The sequence below is a fragment of the Peromyscus leucopus genome, chromosome 23 (genome assembly GCF_004664715.2).
Source record: "Peromyscus leucopus breed LL Stock chromosome 23, UCI_PerLeu_2.1, whole genome shotgun sequence".
NCBI lineage: Eukaryota > Metazoa > Chordata > Mammalia > Rodentia > Cricetidae > Peromyscus > Peromyscus leucopus.
Genome location: NC_051082.1, coordinates 4,071,949 through 4,094,450, shown reverse-complemented (window position 1 = coordinate 4,094,450; position 22,502 = coordinate 4,071,949). Strand labels below are relative to the sequence as shown.

Genomic DNA, 22,502 nt, shown 5'->3' with positions numbered 1-22,502 from the left:
TTCCTCCTCCTCCCCATCCCTCCTCCTCCCCATCCCTCCTCCTCCCATTCTCCTCCCCTCCTCCTCCCCATCTCCTCCTCCTCCTCCTCCTCCCCATTCCTCCTCCTCCCCATTCCTCCTCCTCCCATTCTTCCTCCTCCTCCCCATTCCTCCTCCTCCCCCATTCCCCCCCCCCCCCCCCCCCCCCCCCCCCCCCCCCATTCCTCCTCCATCCCTCCTCCCCATTCCTCCTCCCCTCCTCCCATTCCTCCTCCTCCTCCCCATTCCTTCCTCCTCCCCATTCCTCCTCCTCCCCAATTCCTCCTCCCATTCCCCATCCCTCCTCCTCCCCCATTCCTCCTCCTCCCATTCTCCTCTCCCATTCCTCTCCTCCATTCCCCATTCCTCCTCCCATTCCTCCTCCCCATCCCTCCATTCCTCCTCCCCATTCCCTCCTCCTCCCCATTCCCTCCTCCTCCCCTCTCCTCCTCCCCATTCCTCCTCCTCTCCCTCCTCCTCCCATTCCTCCTCCTCCTCCCATTCCTCCTCCCCATTCTTCCTCCTCCTTCCCATTCCTCCTCCCATCTCCCTCCCCCATTCCTCCTCTTCTCCATTTCTCCCCATTCCTCCTCCCCATCCTCCTCCTACCCATTCTCCTCCTCCTCCCATTCCTTCCTCCTCCTCCTCCCATTCCTCCTCCCCATTCCTCCTCCCTCCCCATTCCTCCTCCTCCCCATTCCTCCTCCTCCCCATTCCCTCCTCCTCCCATTCCTCCTCCCCATTCCTTCCTCCTCCCCATTCCTCCTCCTCCCATTCCTCCTCCTCCCCATTCCTCCTCCCTCCCCATCTCACTCCTCCTCCCATTCCTCCTCCCCCCCCTCCTCCTCCCTCCTCCCCCCATTCCTCCTCCTCCCCATTCCTCCTCCTCCCCATTCCTCCTTCCTCCTCCCCCATTCCTCCTCCTCCCATTCCTCCTCCTCCCCATTCCTCCTCCTCCCATTCCTCCTCCCCATCCCTTCCTCCCCATCCTCCTCCCCCCATCCTCCTCCTCCCATCCCCCATTCCTCCTCCCATCCCTCCTCCTCCCATTCCTCCTCCTCTCCCCATTCCTCCTCCTCCCCATTCCTCTCCTTCCCCTCCTCCCCATTCCTCCTCCTCCCCATTCCCTCCTCCCCATTCCTCCTCCTCCCATTCCTCCTCCTCCCATTCCTCCTCCCCATTCCTCCTCCTCCCCATTCCTCCTCCTCCCCCTCTCCCCCATCCTCCTCATTCTCCTCCCCATTCCTCCTCCTCCCCATTCCCCCTCCTCCCATTCCTCCTCCTCCCCTCCTCCCTCCTCCTCCCCCATTCCTCCTCCTCCCATTCCCTCCTCCTCCTCCTCCTCCCATCCCCCCCCCATCCTCCTCCTCCCCATTCCTCTCCTCCTCCTCCATTTCCTCCTCCTCCCCATCCCCCATTCTCCTCCTCCCCATTCCTCCTCCATTCCTCCTCCCATTCCTCCTCCTCCCATCCCTTCCTCCTCCCCATCCTCCTCCTCCCCATTCTCCTCCTCCCTCCCCCATCCCTCCTCCTCCCCATTCCTCCTCACCCCATTCCCTCCTCCTCCCCATTCCTCCTCCTCCCCTCCCCATTCCTCCTCCTCCCCATTCCTCCCCTCCTCACCTCCCTCCATTCCCATCCTTCCTCTTCCCCATCTCATCCTCCTCCATTCCTCCTCTCCCCCCTCCTCCTCCCCATCCCCCCCCCATTCCTCCTCCCCATCCCCTCATCCTCCTCTCTCCCATTTCCCCTCCCTCCATCTCTCCCCATTCCCTCCTCCTCTCCTCCCCCACTTCCTCCTCCTCCCCATTCTCCTCCTCCATCCTCCTCTCCATTCCTCCTCCTCCATTCTCTCTCCCATTTCCTCCTCCATTCCTCCTCCTTCCCCATCCTCCCTCCCATTCTCTCCTCCTCCCATTCCTCCTCTCCATTCCTCCTCCCATTCCTCCTCCTCCCCATTTCCTTCCTCCTCCTCCCCTTCCTCCCATTCTCTCCTCCTCCATTCCTCCTCCTCCCCATTCCTCCTCCTCCCCCCACATTCCTCCTCCTCCCCATTCCTCTCTCCTCCCCATTCCTCCTCCCCCCATTCCTCCTCCCCATTCCTCCTCCTCCCCATTTTCCTCCCTCCTTCCCCATTCCTCCTCTCTCCCATTCTTCCTCTCTCCCATTCCTCCTCCTCCCCATTCCTCCTCCTCCCCATTCCTTCCTCCCTTCCTCCTCCCATATCTCCTCACTCACCATTCCTCCTCCTCCCATTCCCTCCTCCCATTCCTCCTCCCACCATTCCTGCTCCTCCCGCATTCCTCCTCCTCCCACAATTCCTACCATTTCCTCCTCCCCATTCCCTCCTCCTCCCCATTCCTCCTCCCCTTCCTCCTTCCTCCCATTTCTCTCCTCCCATCCCTCCTCCTCCCATCCCTTCCCTCCTCCCCATCCCTCCTCCTCCCCATCCTCTCCTCCTTCCATTCCTCCTCTCCCCATCCCCCGCATTCCCTCCTCCTCCCCATATCCTCCTCCCGCCATTCCCCTCCCCCCATCCTCCTCCTTCCCATCCTGCCTCCTCCCCATCCCTCCTCCTCCCCCAATTCCTCCTCCTCCCCCATCCCATTCCTCCTCCTCCCATTCCTCCTCCCCATTCCTCCTCCTCCCCATCCCTCCTCCTCCCCATCCTCTCCCTCCCATCCCCCATTCCTCCTCCTCCCCATACCTCCTCCTCCCATCCGCTGTCCTCTCCCATCCTCCTCCTTCCCGCATCGCCTTCCTCCTCCCCATCCTCCTCCCTCCCCATTCTCCTCCTCCATCCCCATTCCTCTCCTCCATGCGTCCTTCCTCCCCCCATTTCTCCTCCCCCAATTTCTCCTCCTCCCCATTCTTCCTCCCTCCCAATTCTCGCTCCTCCTCCCCATTCTCCTTCCTCCCCCATTCCTCCTCTCTCGCCCATTCCTCCTCCCATTCCTCTCTCCCATTCCTCCTCCTCCCATTCCTCCTCCATTCCTCCTCCTCCCCATTCCTTCCTCCCATTCCTCTCCATCCCATTCCTCCCTACCCCCCATTCCTCCTCATTCCTCCTCCTCACCCATTCCTCCTCCCATTCGCTCCCTCCTCCCTATTCCTCCTCCTCTGCCTCCCATTCCTCCTCCCCATTTCCTCCTCCTCCATTCCTCTCCCCCATTCCTCTCCTCCCCATTGCTCCTTCTCCTTCTACCTCCCATCCCCCATCCCTCCTCCTCCCGCCATTCCTCTCCAAATTCCTCCTCCCCATCCCCCATTCTTCCTCCCATCCACCATTCCTCCTCCCATTCTCCTCCCCAATCCCCCATTTCCTTCCTCCCCATCCCTCTCCTCCCATCCCTCCTCCTCCCCATCCCCATTCTCCTCCTCCCCTCCCCCATTCCTACTCCTCCCCATCCCTCCTCCTCCCCATTCTCCTCCTCCCTATTCCATCTCCTTCCCATCCCTCCTCCTCCCATTCCTTCCTCCTCCCATTCTCTCCCCCCATTCTCCTCCTTCCCCCTTCCTCCTCTCCATTCCTCCTCCCCATCCCCATCCTCCTCCTCACATTCCTCCCAGCATTCCTCCTCCCACCCCCCATTCCCCTCCCAATCCATTTCCTCCTCCCGCATTCCTCCTCCCCATCCCCCATTCTCCTCCCATCCCTCCTCCTCCCCATCCTTCCTCCTCCGCATCCATTCCTCCTCTCCATCCCCCATTCCTCCCTCCTCCCCATCCCTCCTCCTCCCCATTCCTCCTCCTCCCTATTCCTCCTCGCTCCCATCCCTCCTCCTCCCATTCCTCCTCCTCCCCCATTCCTCCTCCTCGCCATTCTCCTCCCATCCTCACTCCTCCACATTCTCTCCTCCTATTCCTCCTCCTCTCCCATTCCCCTCCCCATGCCCCCAATCCTGCCTCTCCCCATATCCCTCCTCCCCATTCCTCCTCCCCATCCCCCCATTCCTCTCCTCCCCATCTCCTCCCCATTCCCCTCCCCCAATCCCCCAATTCCCTCCTCCCCATTCCTCTCTCCCCATTCAATCCTCCTCCCCATCCCTCCTCCTCCCCATTCCTCCTCCCCATTCATCCTCCCCATCCCTCCCTCCTCCCATTCCTCTTCCTCCCCATTCTTCCTCCTCCCGTTCCTCCTCCTCCATTTCCTCCTCCCCATTCCTCCTCCCATTCCCTCCTCCCCCCATTCCTCCTCCATCCTCCCTCCGCCATCCTCCTCCATCTCCTCCTCTCCCATTCCTCCCCATCCCCCATTCCTCCTCCTCCCATCCCCCATTCTCCTCCCATCCCTCCTCCTCCCCATTCCTCCTCGCCATCCCCCCATTCCTCCTCCTCCCCATCCCCCATTCCTCCTCCTCCCCATCCCTCCTCCTCCCATTCCCCCTCCTCCCCATTCCTCCTCCTTCCTCATTCCTCCTCTCATTCCTCCTCTCCATCCTCCTCCTCCCCATCTCCTCCCCATCCCTCCTCCTCCCCAACCTCCTCCTCCCCACCCCTCCTCCCTCCCCTTTCCTCCTCCTCCCCATCCCTCCTCCTCCTCCCATTCCCAATTCTTCCTCCTCCCCCATTCCTCCTCCCCATCTCCTCCTCCATTCCTCTTCCTCCCCATTCCTACCCATTCTTCCTCCTCCAATTACCTCCTCCATTCTCCCCATTCCCTCCTCCTCCCAATTCTCCTCCTCTCCCACCCTCCTCCTCCCATTCCTCCTCCCCATTCTCCCTCCTCCCCATTCCTCCTCCCCCCCATTCCTCCTCCTCCCAATCCTCCTCCTCCCCCCTCCTCCCCATTCCTCCCTTCCTCCTCCTCCCATTCCTCCTCCCATTCCTCCTCCCATCCTCCTCCTCCCCACCTCCCTCCTCCCATCCCTCCTCCTCCCATCCCTCCTCCTCCCATTCCTCTCCTCCCCCATCCCTCTCCTCCCCATCCCTCCTCCTCCCCATCCCTCACCCTCCCTCTCCTCCTCCCCAATTCCTCCTCCCCATCCTCCTCCTCCCCATCCCATCCTCCTCTCCCCATTCCTCCTCCCATCCCCTCATTCCTCTTCCTCCCCATCCCTCCTCCCTCGCCATCCCCTCCCCCCCCCCCTCCTCCCCATCCTCCCTCCTCCTCCTCCCCACCCTCTCCTCCCCATCCTCCTCCTCCCCCATTCCGTCCTCCTCCCATCCCCCATTCCTCCTCCTCCCCATTCCCTCCCCCTTCCTCCTCCTCCATCCCTCCTCCTCCCACCCCTCCTCCTCCCCATCCCTCCTCCTCCCCCATTTCCTCCTCCTCCCCCATCCTCCTCCTCCCAATTCCTCCTCCCCATTCTCTCCTCCCCTCCTCCTCCTCCCCATCCTCCTCCTCCATCTCCTCCTCCCCATCCTCCTCCTCCCATTCCCTCTCCTCCCATCCCCTCCTCCCTCCTCCCCATTTCTCCTCCCCATTCCTCCTCTCCCATCCCTCCTCCTCCTCCCATTCCTCCTCCCCCCATTCCTCCTCTCCTCGCCCCATTCCTCCTCCTCCCCATTCCTCCTCCCCATTTCCTCCTCCCCACATTCCTCCTCCTCCTCCCCATTCCTCCTCCTCCCCATCCCTCCTCCCATTCCTCCTCCTCCCATTCCTCCTCCTCCCCATTCCTCCCTCCCCCATTCCTCCTCTCCCATTTCCTCCTCCTCCCCATTCCTCCTCCCCATTCCTCCTCCTCCCATTCCTCCTCCTCCCATTCCTCTCCTCCCCATTCCTCCTCCTCCCCATTCCTTCCTCCCCATTCCTCCTCCCCCATTCCTCCCCATTCCTCCTCCTCCCATTCCTCCTCCTCCCCATTCCTCCTCCCTCCCATTCCTCCTCCCCCATTCCTCCTCCCATTCCCTCCTCCTCCCATTCCTCCTCCTCCCCATTCCTCCTCCTCCCATTCCTCCTCCCTCCCATTCCTCTCCCCCCCCATTCCTCCTCCTCCCCATCTCCTCCATCCTCCTCCATTCCCCTCCTCCTCCCCATTCCTCCTCCTCCCATTCCTCCCTCCTCCCATTCCTCCTCCCCATTCCTCCTCCTCCCCATTCCTCCTCCTCCCCATTCCTCCTCCTCCCATTCCTCCTCCTCCCCATTCCTCCTCCTCCCCATTCCTCCTCCTCCCCATTCCCTTCTCTTTTTCTTCCTCTTCAACTTCTCCCCCTCTGTTCCTTTCAGTCAATATCTCACTGCAGAACCTATGTTCGATTCAAATTTTCCGTCCTCCTGCCTCAGCTCTCCAAATCACTAGGATTCCAGAGAAGATACGCACCACTAAGGAAACATTCTCTTCCCAGCATGTTTTAAACTCCCGTCTCTCTCAGCCCAGGCTCCCTGAGTCTCTGCCCATACACCTATGTGTGTGAACCTTGGTGGGGCTCATTGCATGGGGTGAGAGCCACACAGATCTATCGACATGAGCTCTTCCTGACTTGGGGTTCTCACAGGGAACCCCAAAGCAGCAGATGTCAATAACTGTTATAATTAATAAAAGCTGTGTGGTTTGGCCAGTTGGTGGCTGGGCACACCATGAGTCTTTAGGAGTCATCAGTAGAGATTTTTACACACTCCCCAACATCGTCTTTACGCTCACTTTCCTGACAGTGCCCAGGACTGGGTACATTTCCAGAGGTGATGTCTGTTACCGTAAGCAACAAAAGGGAGCCAGTGCCACCCTCAGTCCTGCCAGGATGCCTGTGGATCACCACACGCTGCCTCGTTTTACGTCAACTTGACACAAGCTGGAGTCACTGGAGAGAAGAGGGCTTCAGTTGAGAAAATGCCCCCACAAGATCAGACTGTTGGCAAGTCTGTAGGGCACTTTCTTAATTAGTGATTGATGGGGAGGGTCCAGCCCATGGTGGGTGGAGCCATCCTTGGGTCCTGGGTTCTATAAGAAAGCAGGCTGAGCAAGCCACTGGGAGCAAGCCAGTAAGCAGCATCGCTCCGTGGCCTCTGCATCAGCTCCTGACTCCAGGTTCCTGCCCTGACTTCCTCAATGATGGACTGTGATGTGGAAGTGTAAGCCAGATTAACCCTTTCCTCCCCAACTTGCTTTTGGGTTATGGGGTTTCATCGAAGCAATAGTAACCCTAAGACAGCCCAGTAGTCACTTTCCCCATTATCCAGGTGGAGTGTCGCTGTCTGCCTCCCCTTTCCTGCAACTTATTTACACACACACACACTCGCGTAGCTATGAACTGATGTTTCTGTAAGTCACAAGATCACAAAATCCACTCTCACCGCGTGTGGTCAGAATTTCACAACACAGTTCTCCTGCCCACAACCCCCCCACCGCCCAACACCCCCTCACCGTCCCCCTGCCGCCCCCCGCCCCCCCCTGCCGCCCCCCGCCCCCACTGCCCACCGCCCCTCACCGCCCACCACCCCCATCCCCACCTCCCACCGCCCACCCCCCTCACCGCCCCCCGCCCCCCACCCCCTCACGCCCACCCCCCCCCTCACCGCCTCCCTCACTGCCCACAACCCTCACCGCCCACCGCCCCCTCACTGCCCACAATGCCTCCCCGTCGCCCACACAGCCCCAGGAATTACCATCTTATTTTCATCTGTAAAAGAAGGTCAGAGAGGTAAGACCCTGAGTGGACAGCCTGGGATTTGAACCTGTTTAGCTCCAGGGTTCTGTCCTTTGGTGACAAGTTCCATAGGTAGAATGTCATTCCCATTTCACTCGGCGAGTTATGGAGCTCAGTCCTTTTCTTTCTTGACGTTCATTGGCCAATAAACTGTTGGCTTACCCTGTATTTTGTCTGTGTGTATGTATGCATCTGGTGCCCAGGGAGGCCAGAAGAAGGCATCGGATCATCTAGTTGTCGGGGTCACAGACGGTTGTGAGCCGCCACGTGGGTGCTGAGAACCGAACCCGGGTCTTAACCACTGAGCCACCTCTCCAGTCCCTAGGGACAATATTGTTTTTTGTTTTGTTTGGTCTGGGCAGGCGTAGATAGAGACAGGCTCTCTGGAGTGGCCGGGTTGCTTTTCACATTGAGGGCTCTTGGGAGGAGCCCTCACCCTCTCCAGTGCCGCATGAGCTACCCAGGAGTGATGGGGAGCACTCCCAGAGTCCCCTTGGGAGGCTCAGGGCCGGCTTCTCAAATGCTGAAGTCATTGACGGCTGAAGGACGCGAGAGAGGACAGTGCCAGCAGCGAAACGGAAATGACACGGCCACAAATCCTTCGGAAATTGCTGTTTTCTCTCCCCCACACCTTGCCGGCTTATGAAGCCTCAAGGCTCAGCAGCTTAATAGCGTCAGGGAGGAAGGGCGGGCGGGACAAGCGCTGGTGGCGGGCAAAGCTAGCTCGGTGCACGCTGGAAAACACGCTGCTGTGCGTCCTCGGCCCCGACCTTGGCTTAGACCCAGGGGACCCTTCTCCTAGGTTGCACAAAAGTGGCTGTGTCTGGAGGGGTTCCCTACAACTCCCCGTTAGGGAGCCCGAAGAGCCGGGAGTGAGGAATGGTGGGGGCACTTTCTATTCACTGCAGATCTCCCCAGCCGGGCCACGGGGCCCTGCGATTCCCTCCTATGCCCCTGGGGTTCTGAGATTTGCTCCCAAGGTCATGGGGGCACGGTGAAGAAGGGCTCCCATGGTGAAGAAGGGCTCCCACGCCGGATACTTGGTCCCTCGTTGGGATGGGTGATTTTGATAGTCAACTCAACAGGAGGCAGGATCATCATCCAATGACACCCATGCGCACGGCCGTGGAGAGGGCTGTCTAGATTAGGTAACTAGATGTGGGAAGATCGGCCTCGACAGCGGGCGCCACCATTCCCTAGGCCGGGGGGCGGGCAATGCTGCCCGACTGTGGACACGCGCTCCTGCTGCCATGCTTGCTTCCCTAGCTGTGGGGTCTGTGTCCCTGGGCACTCAAGCCCTTCCTTTAACTTTTCTCTCTGCCGCTATCTTGCTGCCCCTGCAAACACCAGTAGCGCACATCAGCGCGATGCTGTTGGGAGAGGCGGGGCCGGTGCAAGGTGACTCGATGACGGGGTCCCCAGCCTCGAAGGAACTCAGGGGAACAGGCCAAGCCTGGTGGGGCTGGTTCTGCTCCCACAGGGACGCATGGTCACCCCGGTGAGCCTGGTCCTTCTGTTTCTTGCTTCCTTGCTCGGCTTCGCCCACCCGGGACCGAGGCCCTCATCAGAGCCAAGCAGATGGCGGGACAGCGGGGCCAAGCCTCCAGGACCGAGGACCACTTCTTAGGTGTAGAAAGATCCAGCTTCCGGTCTTTCACCAGAGCGTCAGAGAGCGGCAGGAAGCTTGAGGCTTTAATGTTAGCAGGGACCCGCGCCTCCTTATCCCAAAGGGGCGACCATTCAGCCGCTGAGCGGCCTCAGTTTCCCCAAGCTTCTGAGGAGAAAGGAGTCCCTGGATTGAACTCCTTGTCCGATGATAATTTCTTTATCTGACTTGTTCCCGCCTAATGCACACATGACTGCGGTGGGAGGCGTCCTTGAGAGCTCCGGGGCTGAAGTCCGGGTGCTCGTCCTCTTCTGTTGTTGGAGGGGGCTACTCGTCCTCTTCTGTTGTCAGGGGCGGGGCTACTCGTCCTCTTCTGTTGTCAGGGGCGGGGCTACTCGTCCTCTTCTGTTGTCGGGGCGGGGCTACTCGTCCTCTTCTGTTGTCAGGGGCGGGGTTACTCATCCTCTTCTGTTGTGAGGGCGGGGCTACTCGTCCTCTTCTGTTGTGGGGGCGGGGCTATTTATCCTCTTCTGTTGTCGGGGCGGGGTTACTCATCCTCTTCTGTTGTGAGGGCGGGGCTACTCGTCCTCTTCTGTTGTCGGGGGCGGGGCTATTGCCTCTTCTGTTGTCGGGGGCGGGGCTACTCGTCCTCTCTGTTGTGGGGGCGGGGCTACTCGTCCTCTTCTGTTGTCAGGGGCGGGCTACTCGTCCTCTTCTCGTCTTCCGTTGTCGGGGGGGGCTATCCTTTCTGTTGTGGGCGGGGCTACTCGTCCTCTTCTGTTGTCGGGGGCGGGGCTATTCGTCCTCTTCTGTTGTCGGGGCGGGCTACTCGTCCTCTTCTGTTGTGGGGGCGGGGCTACTCGTCCTCTTCTGTTGTCAGGGGCGGGGCTACTCGTCCTCTTCTGTTGTCAGGGGCGGGGCTACTCTTGTCCTCTTCTGTTGTCAGGGGCGGGGCTACTCGTCCTCTTCTGTTGTCAGGGCGGGGCTACTCGTCCTCTTCTGTTGTCAGGGGCGGGGCTACTCGTCCTCTTCTGTTGTCAGGGGCGGGGCTACTCGTCTCTTCTGTTGTCAGGGCGGGGCTACTCGTCCTCTTCTGTTGTCAGGGGGCGGGGCTACTCGTCCTCTTCTGTTGTCAGGGGCGGGGCTACTCGTCCTCTTCTGTTGTCAGGGGCGGGGCTACTCGTCCTCTTCTGTTGTGGGGGCGGGGCTACTCGTCCTCTTCTGTTGTCAGGGGCGGGGCTACTCGTCCTCTTCTGTTGTCAGGGCGGGGCTACTCTGTCCTCTTCTGTTGTCAGGGCGGGGCTACTCGTCCTCTTCTGTTGTCGGGGGAGGGGCTACTCGTCCTCTTCTGTTGTCAGGGGGGGCTACTTTTCCTCTTTGTTGTCAGGGGCGGGGCTACTCGTCCTCTTCTGTTGTGGGGGCGGGGCTATCCTGGTCGGGGCATCGTCCTCTTCTGTTGTGGGGGGGCTACTCGTCTTTCTGTTGTCGGGGCGGGCTAGTCCTTTTCTGTTGTCAGGGGCGGGCTACTCGTCTCTTCTGTTGTGGGGGGGGCTACTGTCCTTTTGTTGTGGGGGGCTATTTCCTCTTCCTCTGGGCAGATGCAGAATGGCTTGCAGCTCAGCAGCTCCAAGCATGCTCTGTGTTCACCTCTATTCAGCCTGCGATCAGCCAGGGCTCCTACTCATGTTTTTTTATTGTTTTTTTTTTTTTTTTTTTTGAAACAGTGGTTTCTCTGTGTAGCTATGGCTGTCCTGGGTCTCGTTCTGTAGACCAGGCTGGCCTCGAACTCACAGAAATCCACCTGCCTCTGCCTCCCGAGTGCTGGGATTAAAGGTGTGCGTCACTGCCCTGGCCTACTCATGTTTTTAATGATTTTCTAGAGTGACCCACAGCTTGATGGCAGCTTAGCCTTTCTTGGACATCAGAAACCTTTCTTGGGGGTGGGGGAGAAGGTGGTTGGGCACATTTTCCTGTGTCTCAGGCCAGCTTCTCATCTCCCAAGGCCCCTTGCAAATGGAGACATGGGGACAGCTGTCTGCTGCCTCTGTGGTCTGTCTACAGGGAGAGTTGTTAAAGTGACTTCTAGAACTTGCGCCTACTTCACAAGACGGGGGTTATGAGGAAACAGCTCAGATAAGGCCCTGTAGCTGCTGACTGGCAGGACCAGGAAGCAAGTCCTGCTCTCTCTCTCATCTCCACTCTTTTTTCTCTCTCTCTCTTTGTTCTTGGTCCTCATGAGACTGACTTTTATCCCATTTGTCATCCTGGGGTGACGGGTCCTGTTACCCTCTACACTTGGACAATGGAAATGATGGAATTTGAATCCAAATCTCTCTTTTAGAACCCATTCCTGTTTGGGGTTCTGTTAGTGTACCCAACTTTGGACTTAGGGGTGGGTGTGATGGTGCATACCTTAATCTCAGCACTCAGGAGGCAGAGGCCGAGGACCACTGTAAGTTAGAGGCCAGCCTGGGCTACATAGTGAAACTCTGTCTTAAACAAAATAAAATCACTCCTAAATCACAATCTGCAAATTTGGGTCTTGGCATCAACAGTTCTGTATAGTGGGTGGAAGTGGACTTGAAGCCAGAGGGTAGTCTTTAGTGTAGGCACACATGGCCATGCTCTCTGTCTCAGTTTCCCCACATACAATACACAGTACCCAGCAACCTCACATGCTCATTGCTGTGCTCAAACAAGGACTCTGGAAGATACTGTGGCAACAGTGGCAGCATTGGCCTTGTTTATTGAACACTGCTTGTAGGAAAAGGGGCTGGCTAGAGAAACCCACCCTGACCCTGAAGCCCAGAATTAGGGAAGGATGGCTCAGATAAGGCCAGTGAGAGAAACACAGTTTAGCTCAGATCAGAGCCATCTCTGCCCCTGTCCAACTGACTTGTGAAATCAACCAATCACAGAGCAGGACAGCAGAATCCTGGCCCTAGGGCCCAGGACCAGGGACCTGAGCCAGAGAAGTGAACACTTTATTCCCTAAACCTAGAACCTAGGAAATATGCCCTGACTCTGAGACTAGTACCAAAATAACACTCTTGGCCCCTAGAATCAGAGTCAGTGAAAGAAATGTGCCCTGGCCTTAGAAGTAGTGTCAAAAAGCCAAGAAAGGCCAGTGAAAGAAACACAGTTTGGCCCTGAAATCAGGGCCATCTCTGCCCTTTGCTCACAAAACTGACCAATCCCTGGGCAGAAAATAAACTAACCAATCACAGTTGACTCCGCCTCCTAGACATCCTATATAAACTGCCCTGCCTGGTCAGTTGTGAGCTGTTCTCTCCACCCTGGTAGAGGCAGCTACTCTCCTGGACTCCTCCTTCCCAAATAAACCTCTTTCTCAAAAGAGTATTGGGTGAAGACCTTCATTGACAGCTGAACAGAAGAACCTTGCTGGGACGTCCCATAGTGGACTGAGCGAGAAAGAGCTGGTAACACTGAGCCAGAGATTGTGGCTGTCCAGGAGAGGAGCAGGATTGCTGTGTCCTGCGGGGAAACCATCCCCCATCATACCATCATACTAGGTATATCCTGACCTTCACGAAGAGTCAGGATACCTTTCTTTGCCAAAGAAAACCTTCCTTTCCAAGGTTGGGCTGTTTCTTTTCAGTCTCAGCCATCAGAGCTGTGCTAAACAGCTCCAGGTGTAGGGGGACACCTTCGGGCAGAGCTCTTGTCCTAAGTAGCTCGAGGTATCCGGGATACCTCACCCTCTAGGGCTGAACTGTCTCCTCGCAGTTTCAGCCATCAATTTACTAACATTTGGTGCTGAAACCCGGGATACCAAACCCAGAGTTTTTGCAGTTTACTTACACTGCTGCCAGGCCCGGTGCCTGGGTGAGTTGCTGATTCCGTGGGAGCAGTTGTAGCTGCTCTATCTGTATAACAGGTGATGCTGTAACTACCTGCGAGGGTCACTGGAGTACAGGCCTGGGTTAGTGTGAGTGCATAATGGAGCAAGCACAATGTAGGTATTATTGTATGTGGACTATTCCTGTACACCGTGTGAATATATGTTGCTGTGATTGGTTTAATAAGGAAGCTGATTGGCCAATAACTGGACAGGATAAGTTTAGGCAGGAGAGCCAAACTGAGGATGCTGGCAGGAAGAAGGGCAGAATCTGAAGTCTTGAGCAGATGCGGAGAGAAGCAAGATGGACACGCCATACTGAGAAAAGGCACCAAGCCACATGACAAAGCATAGATAAGAAATATGGGTTAATTTAAAATGTAAGACTTAGCTAGTAACAAGCCTGAGCTATTGGCAGAGCATTTATAATGAATATTAAGTCTCCATGTGGATCATCTGGGAACTGGTGGATATGAAAGAAAAGTGTGACTACAATTGTAGCCAGGGAAACTGAGGCTTAGGGCAGCAAATAACTTACCCAGGACCACAGAGCCAAGTAGCAGCTGATCCTCTGGTCCTAAACCTCTGTCTTGTTATATTAACACCTGCCTTTCCTCCCTCTGCTTAAAGGACACCCTGGCCTGGGCTGCTGTTCCCTGCCCTGTCATTACGGCCCATGGGTGTACCTCACCCCCTTTCTGAGTCTCAAGAGCTGCAGAAATACATTGCAGAGCTGGAGAGATACATGAAACACCAGCTTGGTGTTCCTGACCCCATAGGCAGTGGCAAGCACTAAACTGGCCAGGCAGTTTGGTTGTGACCATTAGTCTTTGGGTCCTCTGCCTTGACAGCTGTCCTGACAGACTGATGGATGAGTGAGCAAGACATGTGGAGGCCAGGAAGAAAATTCTGCACCTTAACTCACAGTACTGACGGCTCCAGAGAGCGGCTTGGCCCTCCCCCTCATCTTCCTCCCTCGTGAGTCTGGAGCCACCAATGGCAGTGTCCTGAGTCGCACAGGGGTCGGTGGGATGGGGTGGGTAGAGGGGTGTGGTGGGTCCTTCGGCAGGACCTCTGAGAATGGAGTTCTCCTGCAACTCACTGCTACGTTTGGGTCCTTAAAGGTCAAGCTATAACGGACTTAAAAGGCACAGGGTAGCCGGGCGGTGGTGGCACACGCCTTTAACCCCAGCACTCGGGAGACAGAGGCAGGTGGATCTCTGTGAGTTCGAGGCTAGCCCGGTCCACAGAGCGAGATCCAGGAAAGGTGCAAAGCTACAGAGAGAAACTCTGTCTCGAAAAACCAAAAACAAACAAACAAACAAAAACAAACAAACAAACAAAAGGCACAGGGTCATAAATGCATGGCTTGCTGCCTTTTAAAAAAAGACTTAATTTTACTAAAAAGATTTGTTTTTATTACTTTAAATTAGGTATGTGTGTGTCTGTGTGTGGGTATGTGCACACAAGTGCCGGAAAAGGCCAGAGGAGTCAGAGTCCCTGAAGCGGGGTGTGTATGTGTGTGTGTGTGTGTGTGTGTGTGTGTGTGTGTGTTCAGGTGGTTGTGAGCTCGTGACCAGGTGCTGGGAATCAGACTGCCTCCTCGGCAGGCAGCGCACTCTAACTGCTGCAGATCAGTGTACTTTTGTTTCTCTTCTGAAGAAGATCTCTGGGATGGAGGCCCAAGGCCTTTCTACCCACAGCAGGTCCCCTCAGGCCCCTTCCCCACACGGGCATCTCCACTCCTCTCAGGTCTGTCCTGACGGCTGGCAGGTGTCTGTCTGCTCTGGCGTTCCTATAAATGTGATTGTATAGTTTGGGCCTGGCTTCCCCCACGCATCGTTTTTCAATGTCCTTTTTCTTTTTTCTTTTTCACTTGTGGCTAATATTTCATCATCCTCCGCCCTCCTATCAATGGGTGCCTGCAATGCTCTTGATCTGTTTTTGTTTTCCAAAATGGTCTCTTACATTTAAATTTTTTCATAAATATAATTGTATTTCTCTCTCACTCTCCTTTCTTTCTTTCTTTCTTTCTTTCTTTCTTTCTTTCTTTCTTTCTTTCTTTCTTTCTTCTTTCTTTCTTTCTTTCTTTCTTTCTTTCCTTCCTTCCTCCTTCCTTCCTTCCTTCCTTCCTTCCTTCTTTCTTTCTTTCTTTCTTTCTTTCTTTCTTTCTTTCTTTCTTTCTTTCTTTCTTCTTCTTTCTTCTTTTTCTTTTTTTTTGAGACACATTTCCACTCTGTAGGCCAGGCTGGCCTGGAACTCACTGTGTAGCCTGGTCCTCACTAACCACAGGATGAGTGCTTGATATCCACACCTTTACTTTCTCTTTGTCACCTCCACTGTGGGTGACATGCTCATTACTGCATGATGATCTCTCCACATGTGTCCTCTATAGACCCCAATATCTGATCTCCCTCATTCTCCTTTAAGGTCCAAGGCATAGAGGTGAGAGAAACTGATACAACTCTCAGCCTTCACAGTGTCCTCCTTCACACTCAAAAGGTGCCTTACAGTCTCCAGTCACTGCCTGATCATGTGGCCACTTTGGGCTCCAAGAGGAGCTGGGCTTCGTGGGACAAATCACCCCACAGAAGAGGTTGTTATTCATGATGGCGAGGCCACTTGCTTCCTGAGGGCCAGTGTGTCCCCTTCAGCATCAAGGGCTTCTTGGATCACTTTACGGGACTGGAACAGAACCAGTGATCGACCAGACCACACCTTGGCCAGGAGAGCTTTACAGTGCAGGTCCCTCACCCCTCAAGTCTTCCTCAACTAAAACCTAAAGCTCACATTTATCCATTCTCTTTTCCTATCCCTCTTTCCAGTATGTCTGTGGAGTAAAATCCCATCCTCTGCTTCTCTGTTACTAGCATTCTGTGGGAGCAGCTGGTCTTTGGGGTCTCGTTAGCCTGGCTGTTTGTCCTTTAAATGGCAACATAAGAAGTCAGAGTTCAGAAAGGGGCGGAATCAAATCCATCTGTAATTCTTTATCATCATGGAGGGTCAGGCAGGTGCTGGAGCAGTAGCCGAGAGCTGTATTGTGATCTAGAGGCAAAGAGAGAGAGGAGAGAAGGGGGGGGGGACGACTGGGCCTGGCATGGGCTTTTAAAATCTCAAAGTCCACCCCCAGTGACACACTTCCTCCAACAAAGCAACATCTCTGAATCCTTATAATCCTTTTAAACAGTGCCATTCCCTGGTAACTAAGCATTCAAATTTATGAGCCTATGGGGAGGCCATAGAATAGTGACTAAGACATCATCTTTTGGGGCTGGAGAGATGGCTCAGAGGTTAAGAGCACTGACTGCTCTTCCAGAGGTCCTGAGTTCAATTCCCAGCAATCACATGGTGGCTCACAACCACCTGTAATGAGATCTGGTGCCCTCTTCTGGCCTGTAGTCACATATGCTGTATACATAAATAAATAAATCTTTAAAAAAAAAAAAAAGACATCATCTTTCATGAAAAACTCACTTCTGGAGACGTGACCTGCCTCCTCCTTCCCTCCCTCCTTCCCTCCCCCTCCTCCCTCCTTCCCTCCCTCTCTTCTCCCATCTGTGCCCTTAGGATGTGCCATGATGTGGCAGGAGGGAAGGGAACATCTCCCTGGCTCCTTCCTTCTCAGGACCCTGCAGTTCCTTGCCCGAGGCTTCTTTCCACTGAGCAGATGGAATCTCTGCTGATCCCGGGGCTGGGGGTCCCACACAGAACTGTAAGGCTGAGCCAGAGCAGGGAGAGGCATGGACTTGATGGCCAATGGCCCAGACCTGGAATGCAGCAAGTGGTCAGGAGCCCTTCCCAGAGGTCCTACCCCTTGTGTGCCCACACACAGGCCCAGGGCTCACATGTACCTTTTCTTTCTTCCCTACAGCTCTGTAGGATCTCCTGTTCCAGTCATCTGGACTCCTGACTGTGGCTGGAGTTTTCCTGTGTCCACCCGGCTCCTGCAGCCACTCAGACCCAAGTAAACACACAGAGACTTATATTACTTATAAACTGTATGGCCATGGCAGGTTTCTTGCTGTTCTTGTACCTTAAATTAACCCATTTTCATAAATCTATATCTTGCCACATGGCTCGTGGCTTACCAGTATCTTTACATCTTACTTCTCATGGAGGTGGCAGCGGCTAGCAGCGTCTCCTGACTCAGCCTTCCACTTCCCAGCATTCTCCTCTCTCCTTATCCCGCCTATACTATACTTCCTGCCTGGCTACTGGCCAATCAGTGTTTTATTTATCAATCAATCAGAGCAGCACATTCACAGCATACAGAAAGACATCCCCAGCACCTGACTGTGACAGCTGTCCGTGACCAGATGCAGGGCGCGACTCCACATACCTTATTTTCCTCCTGGGCCACTTAGAGCCCCTGCTTCCCCAGGCTGCTGGGTACTAAGGTGTGGGTTTGAGCTAGGTTGAGGCCACCTAGGTGGAAAACAGCAGGTAGAATGCCCAGGGATGGCCTCCCTCCTGTGTGGAGCCAGTGCCAGGACACCCGCCTGCCCGGGTTGGCAAGGCTTGCTGTGGCAGATGGCATGTACGGACTTCAGTGCTCCAAAGGGAACAGTTGGACTAGGAGAAAGAAGTCCATCCAGATGGGGGCCACATGCTCATTCGGGCCCGTCCTCCCGAGTCAGGTGGCCTTGGGTAAAACTCCTCATTTAGTGTGGAATGAGGTGAGGGAGCTCTTCTGGGGTACTGAGTGGATTTCTGCACTGAGGAGGTATTTGTGGATCTTGTTACCAGGTCAGGAACCCTACCCATGCCCTGTTCTTACTCAAAAGACAGAACTCTGAAGGATTCATCAGAAAGTCCAGTCTGCTCCATGTAAGAGAACAGCGCTGCCCTTGGTGACCCCAGCGGCTGGCATTCGCGTCCTGTGCACCCTCTCCCATGCAGGGACTTCCGAACAAAGCACAGGGCTGTTGCTCACACTAAGCTGCTCCATGAGATGCGGGAGCAGGGGGGCGGTGTGGGGAGCTGAGGTAAATATGGCTGACCAATGGGGACACAGATTCGGGTCACCCCAAATTCTGTGTTCTGGTGTGGTAACAGCTGATGGAGTGAGTGAAGCAGGCAGGACGGTTACAGGCCTGTTTACATTACATCTTGCCCTACTCAGCCTTTGGTTGGTGGAAGGGAGCGGTCTATTAATATATTCCAAAAGACTTCACCTGTCAGCCACAAGGACATTAGTTCCAACACAGAGGTGGACTGGGCTGGAGATAGCCCAAGATAAACTATAATTCGGCTCTGGACCTGCACAGGTCCAACGTCTTCAGAATTGCTGAAGGGCAAGGTATGTTTGGTTCTTTCCAGGAACTCCTGCCCACTTGAGAACCCTTAACAGCTTCCTGTGTCCTTGTAGGACCTGCAAGGCCTGGCCTAGGCCTCTATGTTCAACCTCACACTCTGCGTACTGAGGTCTGCTGGGTCCTCTGTCTGTGTATCTTTCCTCACTGCCTCTCAGGCTTTTCCAGTTCTGTTCCCAAGCCGGTTCCTCCCCTCCCCTCCCCTCCCCTCCCCTCTCCTCCCCTCCCTTCCCCTCCCCTCCCCTCCCTTCTGTTCCCCACCTGGCCCCCCGACACAGTTTAGGGCTTTGTCCGAGGTCTATCAGCAGAACGCAGCTACTCACACGCCCCTGACTGAAGAATGTCCTCCTCTGTCAAAGAAGGTCATCCTCTTTGATCAACAGTGAAGCCTGAGAGGGATTCATGCGATGGGGGGTGGTGAGGGGGGAAGGGGATGTTTGCCTAGCTAGCCAGATTAGCCAAATCAACCCTGAAGATCAGGGCTGATGTCACAGCCGGCTCACACCCACATTCCTTCTTTGCATCCATCCTTTATCTACACCGACCCTTCATGATGGAGCCAGATAAACCCTTTTCTCCCCGTGGCTTTTGGTCATGGTGTTTATCAAAGCGATAGAAAGCCAGTTAGGACACTGTCCTTGGGGACTGTCACCCACTCTGGTCACACTCGTTCTCCAGAGGTCATGCCCTGGTGTGTCTCACAAGCACGCTCAGACACCTCCTCTGCCTAGGTCTCGTTTTTGTTCACTGTTGTATCCTGAGTGCCTAGTGAGAGCCAGGAACCCAGTAGGTGTTTAATAAATGTTTACTGAAGGTGCACATGCATACGCGTCCGTCAGATGTATGCGTGTGTTTGGTGGTTAAAGACTGGGATGCTGCTCCATCCTTCCCACCAGCCCTGGTCCTCCTGGTATAGCCACAGTCCCTCTGGAGCGTGCGGCTTGGTCACATCCTCTTCCTGAAGGTCACATTGCTGCAACAGGTCTGCTCTGAGTCCTGGTGAGAGTTTCGACCCTCTGCTCCTTCAGGCTTGGGCAGGCTAACTCAGCCCTCCCACCCACCAGTGCCATTTTTCTCTCGCTGGTGACGCTGGTCAGCATTACGTGTCTGTAGTCCAGCACCCGAGCAGCTGACTTACGCAGAAAAAAATAAAAAAAGCTCATTTGGCTCATGGTTTTGGAAGCTCAAGGGTGTGGTGCTTGTCTGGGGCTCTGCTCCAGGGACGGTGGCCGATGTGATGTCAGGGAGCGCGTCTCAGATGAGCGGTCACATCATGAGCCAGGAAGCAGAAAGAAGAAACCATCAGAGCCCCAGAGGCTCGGAGCTGGGTCTCAGTGACTGAAGGGCCTGGCATAAGGCTCCACCAGTCAGGGTCTGCCACACCTCCCGGCCCCATCACCCTGGAGAGCAAGCTTGTACCTGTGGGCCTCTGGTGGACGGTCCCCAGACCCAAACTACAGCAGTGCCTGAGAGGTGGGAGGGGATTGGCTGAATGGGGGGACCGGGCATGACATATGCCCGGGAGCAGGAAGGGGACAGAGCTGATTAAAAGGGTGGGGTGGGTGAGAGACGGAGTGCCGCTCCCACGCTGGCACAATGGTGAAGTCATAACATAACACATTCTTATTGGACCGCTCCCAGGTCACAATGACCTTAGGGCTACTGTGGCTAAGGGCCCAGGTTCTGGACTCAGACAACCAGAACTTGGGCCAGAACTCCTCCTGACTGAGAGACCTTGACAGACTTTCACCTCGGTACCCTCCATTGTCCTCAGAGGAAGGGCAGTGCACTTGGGCCCCGCCCCTGGGGTTTCTTGTGGGAACTTGGAATCGGTACCCGGGAAAGGTCTAGAATCAGGTCAGCCACACAGGCATTGCCCACTAGATATTGTCTATTGTTTGTTTCCGACTTGTGCTTCCAGCCTCACGTCGCTATTAAAACTGCATTCATTGTCGGTGAGATGGGGTTGGTAAGGTGGCTCGGTGGTTAGGGTGCCTCCCACCAAACCTGAGTTTGGTCTCTGGGACTCACGTGGTGGAAGGAGAGAACTGATTCCCACAGCTTGTCCTCTGACCTCCATATGAGCATGGATGAGCGTGTACACACACACACACACACACACACACACACACACACACACAATGAATATGACATTTTAAAGACGATCAGTGCAGTTGAAGGCTGACCGCCTCACACTATCCCCTCCCTTATCAAGTCCCCCCGGGCAGTGTTTTGGAGAGCGCGCATGGTCTCCCTGTCTCTGTGCCATCACACAAAGTTCCATAGCAGGCTGCCAGAGAGAAGTGCATGAGAAAGCTGCAATCATGGTCCCGTTGAGGAGGAGACGCAGGACGGGGAAGGGACACAGTGTGGACCTCTCTACTCTCTCTTTCTCTGTCCCCCAGCGCATGTGTGTGGAGGTCAGAGGAGGATGGTGTCCTGCCTCTGTCCATCACTGCCTTACTCTCTTGAGACAGGGTCTCACTGGGCCCACCTTGGCATTTATTGGCGGGCTGGCCAGCAGCTCCTTCAGTCCTTCACCCCACACAGGACTGGGGCCGTGGGCTTCCTACCTGAGTGTTGGGATCTGAACTTGGATCCTCTGCTTGCCTGGCAAGTGCTCTGTCCCGCTGGGCACGCCCCGGCCCCTGATATGTGGGTGACATTTTACGGGATTTTTCTACTGGACGGTTTAGGAGAGATGGAGCCAAGGGTGAGGAAGGAGGTCCAGGGGTCCCGCCCTTGAAGGGGACATGGGACTGTGGCCCGTTCCTGTCTTCTCTTTTGGCTCTCTCGCTGCCTGGAGGAGAACAGGCCTCCTCTGTGTTACTGCCACAGCGCTGTCTAGTCACAGACCCAAAGCAACAGAATCAGCTAGCCAGGGACTGAGGCTGCGCCAAGCGCAAACCAACATTGCTTCCTTTTTTAACATTGCTTACATTAGGCGTTTGGTCGCAGTAACAGAAGGCTGGCTAACACAGAGGGACATTTGCCTTTTAGAAAATGATGGAGCCGGGCGGTGGTGGCGGCGGCGGCGGCGGCGGCGGTGGCGGCGCATGCCTTTAATCCCAGCACTCTAGGCAGAGGCAGGCAGATCTCTGTGAGTTCGAGGCCAGCCTGGTCTACAGAGTGAGATTTAGGACAGGCACCAAAACTACAGAGAGAAACCCTGTCTCGAAAAACCAAAAAGAGTTTTGCGGACGCCGGGACTGCGAGATGGTGTCGCTCGTGCCACTGAAGGATAAGAAGCTCCTGGAGGTTAAACTTGGAGAGCTGCCAAGCTGGATAATGATGTGGGATTTCACCCCCAGCGGCACGGTGGGGGCCGTTCAGAGAGACTCTGACCGGTATTACAACAAGTACATCAACGTGCGGAAAGGCAGCATCTCGGGGATTAACATGGTGCTGGCAGCGTACGTGGTTTTCAGCTACTGCCTTCTTACAAGGAACTCAAACATGAGCGGCGATGCAAGTACCACTGAGGAAGGGTCACTGTGGAGGGCGCTGCACCCCGGAGCACAACCGCCTGCCCCACCCCCATCCGTGAATCCAACTTCCTAAGAACGAGTGTCCAATAAAAGGTGACTGGCTCATGGAAAAGAAAAGAAAAGAAAAAAAAAAAAAGAAAAACCAAAAAGAAAAAAGAAAATGGTGGTGAGAATTGAACCTAGGGCCTTGCTAGGGGAGTGATCTACCACTACTTTATCGCTAGCTATTGTGAGGCGCTCTTCCTGGGGAGACAAGAGCAAATGACTGTTTACCCCAGAGAGGGAGCCCACGAAAGATCAAAGTGTAGATACCACCAAAGTCCAACTTGGTGAACCACTGAGTTTTATTGGGGTTACTTACAGGAATATGGGGGAGGGACTCAAAGACAGCTGCGTCACCAAAGGCCGCCCCAGTGTGGGTGACAGCTCACAAAGCTGGGAACCTGGCACAGCGTGCAGGTAGTGCACCAGGGCGGGAACGCCCTTTCCAGGCAGCTTGCTGGTCTGAAGGGGTCTCTTGGCAGATCTTACAGCTTAGGTAGCTTGGGGAGGGAGAGGCCTAGCAAACCTGGTCAGTTCTGGGAACTTGTTAACCTCCTGATCTTAGCCTCCTGTCATGTCTGAAGGTGCTT

At 55.5% G+C, this 22,502-nt stretch overlaps 1 pseudogene; it reads left to right on the top strand.

Annotated features, from left to right (window-relative positions):
- Positions 1-21,598: 21,598 nt before the first annotated feature.
- On the top strand, positions 21,599-21,919 carry LOC114686201 (annotated as a pseudogene).
- Positions 21,920-22,502: the final 583 nt, after the last annotated feature.